At 32.4% G+C, this 7,608-nt stretch overlaps 1 protein-coding gene across 2 annotated transcripts in view; it reads right to left on the reverse strand.

Moving 5' to 3' along the window:
- The window catches only part of SNF4Agamma (SNF4/AMP-activated protein kinase gamma subunit), a 78,500-nt gene that overhangs the window by 69,539 nt on the left and 1,353 nt on the right, over nucleotides 1–7,608 (reverse strand). The window lies entirely within an intron of this gene.

Genomic DNA, 7,608 nt, shown 5'->3' on the forward strand with positions numbered 1-7,608 from the left:
CTTTTAAAATGTTAGAGTTACCTAACACGAATTTAAACTTATTTATTGTTCATCAAGTTTATAGTTTTCTCGGCAATGGAAAGAACGGTTTTGCTGAAGAATCGAAAAAGTTAGTTGGATACACAGATTTAAAAATAATTACGTTGAACAATCAAAATAATTATCTACGGCGATCAAACATTATAATAAATGTTGACATTCTAACAACTCAATTGAGTATCATTATTTAAATATTTTATCCAACAAAATTATCCTCAAATCTGTGTGTAGTTATATTTTTAGATATTTCAGTAAAACCGTTTTGTTTGATTTAGATACACCGTTTGCGACAGTTTTACTGAGAATTTTGCGCGAGCGTCGTTTATACAGGTGCACGCGTGATCTCATCTTTGGCACCTTTTTCAGTGCAAAACTTTACGAAACTCGAGTGCGAGAGATGGGAAAAGACATCTTTCCGGGCTGAACGCGAACGGTACGTGATTCACGACAATTGAACGGCTTGAGGGAATTTATCGTGGAGTCGTCGAGAACTTTCCGAGACATCGACGAACTCAACTCGGCAGGTATTTCCTCGTGCGATTTTCGTCGATTACTATCGTGCTTAGCGGCGAACAAAATGCGATTGTTACCGCGCACTCGAAGAATTCGTGTCGCTTTAACAGGCGCAAGTTGGAATTTGGAATGGCACGCGAAACGCTGAACGATGCAAATTTCATCGGTGCGACGTGCTGCCAAAAGTTTTCACGGATGAGATGTTATCGAGAACGAGAATGATGTTGAGTCTCGTTGATGCTGATCGGGATAATCCCAGTCGCCACGTTGTCTGCCGCCGCCGGCTGAAGCAATCCCGGCGGTTTCCGCTGCGAACGACTTTGTTATTGGATTCGCTGAGCCGAGCCAAGTTGTGCAAATATCGCCTTTAAGAAGAGGAAAACAAATAACGCGTATATTTATTACTACACGCTGTTAACGTCAATAGTACGAGCCGATTGTTGATCGAATGACTGCAGGGAAAATGGTGATTCCGCATAAAAAATTGAAATTATCAAATAAAATTGCTGTGTAACACAAGACGAATATTTCCATTGCCGATTATAATGATCATTGATATGCAATGTGTCACTAATGATCTAACGCTTCTTCTTTTTCTCTTTCGAGTACTCGTGAAGATCTCTTTTTCGATTGCATAACGTACAATCGTGATCAATTAGTCTTGCATGAAGAAAATGATTTTGCTCAAGTATCTCAAAATAGAATAGATATACACGGAAAGAACGATTTTGCTAAATTATCATCGAAAATTTTAGAGCCAAAAATATTGTTGGGCCATCAATAATTACTCTTCTCATTTGCGTCAATCGCGGTCAATTATCTTGCGTGGAAAGAATGATTTTGCTGAAATACTTAAAAATAAATACACATGGAAAGAATTCTGCTGAAAAATCAAAAAATTTAGGTAAATACAGATCCGAAAATATAATTTTGTTAGACCTTCAAATTAATTAGTTTCAAAAGTTCGATAAGTTCTGACATTCTAGTAATTAATTTGAGCGTTCCAATTATTTTGATCCAACAAAATTTTTCGATACTTTAGCAAAACCGTCGTTTCCATGCAGAGTACAGAACATGTAACTCTTTTCTTAGGGCAAAAATACAATGTGGAAAGTAAAAGTTCATGTCATTAAAGTTAATGAAGTTTTTCACTTTTCACGTTTTCGCCATAGGGAAAAAGTTGCAAGGTCGGTACTTTATAGATTTGAAAATAATTATATTGGACCATCGAAATAATTATGTAGCAAATATGATAATGATTGATAATAATACAAAAAACTTTAACATTCTAGCAATCAGATTAAGCATCAAATATAATTATTTTAATAGTCCAACATAATTATTTTTTTTATATCCCCAGTTAAATTTGCAAATATTTCAGCAAAACTGTTTTTTTTTCCATTAGTTTTTCGCTTATTACGTTATTGTACAGACAGATATATACTCGGCCATTACCTATATTTATCTATGTTTAAAATACTATCTACTGCCCTTTCTGCGAGAACGACATAGCTCGTGGGTCTTTACGGAAAAATATCGTATGTCGACACAGTGTGCGAACAAGAAAATCGACGTTCATCTAGATGGCAGATAATAAAATGTACGACGGTATCACTTACGCACAAACGGTATTTTATATCCGTTATCATTTACATTATTACTGCTTGCACTATTACCGTTATGCATAAACGATCACGCTCCATCAAAGATCGGCAATACTTGGGTACTTCCTGTTTAGTATGGTTGATCGGAACCGGTAGTTTGCGATATTTCCATTTCTGTTTTCCATTTAATCCGCGTCATTGTGTGTCAGCGAGCTCGGCTCTCTGCTTAAACTGCGAGTTGCAGGAAACAAAGGAAAAGAAAAAATGCACCTAAACGAAATTTTCCCTAAATTAATATAAGATATTAGTATAACATAATTAGTATACAAAAAATATATTAATATAATATAAAATAATATGATGATTAATATGTAATATTAATATATTCTACAATATTGTAATACATAAACTAAAACACATAGTAAAAACATGTCGTACTTGTATTAAAGAGGCTTTTATCTTTGTTGACTTCAAAAAAACGAAAACGATTTGTATGAAGAAATGGAAGGTTTATTACATGACCCTGATATATATATATTGCAGAATAATTGTAAGTGGACTGAAACTTTTGTTACACATGGAAAAAGTCGAATAATAAAACTTTATAAATGCGTTTTTCTCGAAACCATGTCTTTCCTTGGAAGTGATAATTCAAAAACTAATTAAGATACCTCTTGGTTATTTTTCTTAATACTTTTGCACATGTCTGGTAATAGAATTAAGTTTTTACAACAAAAATTCGATTTTTTATAAACAAAAAAGTAACAAATTGTTATGATAAAAAACTAATTTTTTTTTAATGCCGTACGTTTTTTAAATTTTATGCAATTGACTTTATTTTAGTACCAGGAATAATTAACAAAAATCGGAGGGATTTTATTTTCAGATAATTTGCAGCTACCGTGCATGGAGACGTCTGCCTAGCTGTTTTGTGTTAAATTTTTACGTGTCCCAAACAGTCTACTCCAGTTTAGCTTAGAATGAATACATATGTTAGGAAGTAACATAAATATTATGTAAAAAATTAACACGAAAAATATAACACTGTAACAATTTGTAAATCCCCCCCCCCCACTTAATACTAGGACCGGATAAAAAAGCCAAATTGATTCCAACGGTCTTTCTAGATAGACAATTAAATAAAAATTCAACCATTTTATATCATTGAAAATTTTTTTACTAAAATTAAGAACATAAAAAATGATAAAAAGTCACAAAAGAATCACGTGGAAGCAAAATTGAAAAAAAGGTATATTAGTTTGAATTTTGTAAGGAGCCAAATTGGCTACCTGGCTATTTGGTTAAGTGGGGGAGCAGCTAGGCAGACAATTATGAAGGTGTGTTTTTTTAATGGTCTCTAATTCGATAGCCATTTAGAGGCATCCATTAAAATGCATCTTTTTTTAAATAAAAAAAATGTTTTGCTGTTTAAATGTTAAATAATTTCATGTAAAAAAAATTCGCATTTTTCTATACATAATATCTAGATTTTCTTTAAAAAATTCATAAAAATAACCTAATTTTAATTAGCAGTAATGAAGTCCACCTAAAATTTTTGTTATAATTATGTTGATTTTTTAAATATCTATATTCGAGTGTACGTTTCTTAGTGTTAAAATAATTTGAGTAAATGAACAAATAATGTAAAAATAATGTATTTTAAATATAAATTCTGAACTAAATGAATAAACCATGTCAACACAATAAATGTTAATTCGACTAAAAAAATATTATTTTAAATTTGTAGAGTCCTTGCTTTCGTTAAATTAAAAAAAATATGGTTCTACAATTTGCTTACAAATTGTTACAGTGTTATATTTTTCGTGTTAATTTGTAATATAATATTTATGTTACTTCCTAACATATGTATTCATCCTAAGTTAAATTAACATAAAAATTGGAGTGGACTGTTTGGGACACGTAAATATTTAACACAAATTTTCCAACTGTGTAATATAAAGAGGCAGAAATTAGTTTCGATCCATCTTTCCTCTCCTTCTGTATCCGACACATAATTACGTTGGAATCTATTCGCAGTTTCAAGAGAAACTCACTGGAAATATATAATAAAATCTTTGCAGAAATAGATAAAAATATAATCCACAGAAATATAATTTAAAAAATAAAGATCCTTCAATTATGTAGTTATGTAAAAAACGCGTGAAACTGTCTGGTGCACAATTAAAATTAGGACCGACTCACGTTTAATTAATTTCACCGTTAGCATAAAAAGTAAATTGATTTTATGTATCTCTAACTGTAAGTTACTCATAGTTACTCATAGTATATCGCGCGCTTTAACTTCTACGTGATAAATGCTTCTTATTCGTCTGCTGCACAGGAGCTATCGATTCGAGCTAATTCAAGTTAGCGCAAATGTCGCTAAAAGTTATGCAAATGAAAAACGCCCACTTGTGTTTTCACACATGTTTTTTTCAAATAAAACAGAGCAGCGAATATTTGCGCGGTATGAGACTTTGTCTCTCATATGTGACCATTGTCTCGCAATTTCGTCTCTGTTTCTATGCGACACGTGTCGTCGCTTTCAGCAAGCACAGCTCGGTTTATTTATTAATTATTTGACGATAAATCCTTATTATTAGCCTTCTTCGCAAGAAAATTGATTCGGCGCGACGTAAGAAAGTAATAAAAGCTCTGACCTCGTCTCATGAGTTGTCTTATTAAAAATATATACCTATACGTCTCGGTAAGCACTCCTGGAAAATCCTTTCTAAGTCAAATCACTGTTAAGTGTATTTATTTATATCTAGTTCATTCGATATAAAAAATAGGTTTGCATATCATTAAGATTGCATATCAAGGATATCATGCTGATTACATATACATGGAAAGAATAATAAAGTATCTAAAAATTTAGCTAAACAAATACAGAGCTGAAGATAATCATTTGTATCATCAAAATAATTACGTAAGACGTTCAAACATGATAATGCTATAAAATGTTTTAATAATCACGCAAACAGCTTGAGTGTTCTACATAATTTGTTTAATAATCCATCACAATTATTTTTAGATCTCCTAGTCAAGTTTTTAGATGGCGAAGTAGCAAATTCTTTGTCTAAAATAAAATTGTTTTTTTCGTTTATATCAAACGATGATAATATCAACTGCTAACAAGACTGAATCTGATGAACAACAGATACGTTTAAACTCGTACGAAGAAAAGTGATTCTAATATTTTATAAGTGCATAAAGATTGCAGACGAACATAGCTATACATGGAAAAAAACAGTTTCGCTGAAAAAGCTAAAAACTTAGCTAGTTAGATATACATCTGAAAATAATTTGTAGATATGATGGCAATGCTACAAAAAAATTTTGATATTTTCGCAACCGCCTTAAACGTTCTATGTAATTACTTTAACGATAAAACAAAACTATTTTCTGCATCTATGGCTAAATGTTTAGATAAGCACAACCGTGTAGCAAATAATATCGATTGCCAACGAAATTAAATCTAGTGAACAATAGATGAATTAAAAGTACGAACAGTAATGATTCTAATATCTTACTAATGTACAAAGATAGTAGATGAATATAGTTACATGGAAAAAATGATTTCGCTGAAGTATTTAAAAAATTTAGCTAGCTATAGATCTGAAAATAATTTGCATCATCAAAATAATTATGTAAAACGCTCAAGTATGAGGATAATGCTATAAAAAGTTTTAATAATCTAGCAAATAACTGAAGTGTTTCATGTACATAATTAGTTTGATGGTCTAACAAAATTATTTTCAAATCTATATATAGCTAAATTTTTAGAGAGCAAAATAGCAAAGTTAGTAAAATTGTTTCTCTTTCCATTTATATCGAGTTATTAGTTTGATAGTCTAATAAAATTATTTTTAGATCTATATGTAGCTAAACTTTTAGAAAGCAAAACAGCAAAGTTAGTAAAATTGTTTTTTTTTTCATTTATATCGAACAATAATAATATCGATTACCAATAAGATCGAGCCTAATAAACAATAGATAAATTTAAATTCTGACAAAGAGTAATAATTCCAACATTTTATGACAAAGATCATAGTCGTAACTACGCGGAAAAAACAATTTTGCTGAAATATCCAAGAATTTAGTTAGATATAGATTTGAAAATAATCTTCTTGAATGATTATAACAATTATTTGAATTGCTCAATGATAGTGCTGTAAAATGTTTTGACATTCTAATAATCAGCCTGAGGATTTTTATAGGATTTTTATATTCTATTTTAACATATTACATACTATTTCTATTATTTCTAAACAATATGAGAGCTGTTTTGACCGAAATATAGGATTTTCTCTCATTTAATTAGATTTATTAAATTTTTTCTATTTATTTCAACGGTTCAACAAAATTATTTTTAGATCCAGAATTTTTAGATTCAATAAAACCATTCTTTCCATTCACGAGAAAAATGTTGATTGTTAACAAGATTTAAACGTGATAAACGTCAGATAAAATTAAATATTTGATTTTCTCACAAAAAGCAGTGGTTCTAGCACTTTATGAATGTATGAACATCGCAGACGGACATAGTTACACGGAAAGGTTTTGCTGAGGTATTAAAAAATTCAGCTAGGATCTCAAAATAACGTTGAACCATCAAGATATTCACGACGCCCAAACATGATGATAATCTGCAAAAAATTTTTACATTCTAGCAAGTAACTCCAGTGTCACACATTATGAATTACCTTATCCAACAAAATTGTCTTCAGATTATCTAACTAAATGTTTAGATACTTCAACAAAACTATTTTTTCAATATATATATATATCTATTCCTCTGTTCAAAACAATTGTGAAATGCGAATAACTCAGCTAATTGTAAACAGAAACAACAGAAACGATTTAAAAATCCTGGGTCTCGTGGATTTAGAGATTTAAACGGGACTCTAAACAAAACGAGCGAGTTTCATAAAAGAAAAAGAAAAAAAATACGTCTATCCGCGTGAGGCACAACTGGACGCACGCGAGCCACAGCCACGTGTTACGATAATTAAGCGGAGTAATCGATAACGCGACGAATCAATGGCACAACGTCTCGGTTGTAACGGTCAGAAGGACGGACGTGACAGAGTCACAGAGATAACACAGGATGACTGCATATTATTCATTACCTCAGACTAAGAACGTGACTGACGTGGATCTCCTTACGTCGCCGTTAAATCACATCTACGTAAAACGAGATCCTCCGCGACGTCATCCTGGTTCTCCCCGGGCTTACCCCCGGTCGTCGCCACGACGCCACGGCGTTTTAGGAAACAAACGGCGCGGATGCACGCCGACGAGTTTTACGTGCCGGTCGCCCCGGGATGGCCACCAGGTCGATCGATCCTCTCTCGCTCGCATTCGACTCGCGCGCGACGTAGCGTGCGCGCGGACGAGGCGGTTAGGTTAGGTCGGACGGCCGACGCGGGGAGCGGCGGGCCATCGAGCG

The sequence above is a fragment of the Trachymyrmex cornetzi genome, unplaced genomic scaffold (assembly GCF_001594075.2).
Source record: "Trachymyrmex cornetzi isolate Tcor2-1 unplaced genomic scaffold, Tcor1.1 scaffold73, whole genome shotgun sequence".
Lineage (NCBI taxonomy): Eukaryota > Metazoa > Arthropoda > Insecta > Hymenoptera > Formicidae > Trachymyrmex > Trachymyrmex cornetzi.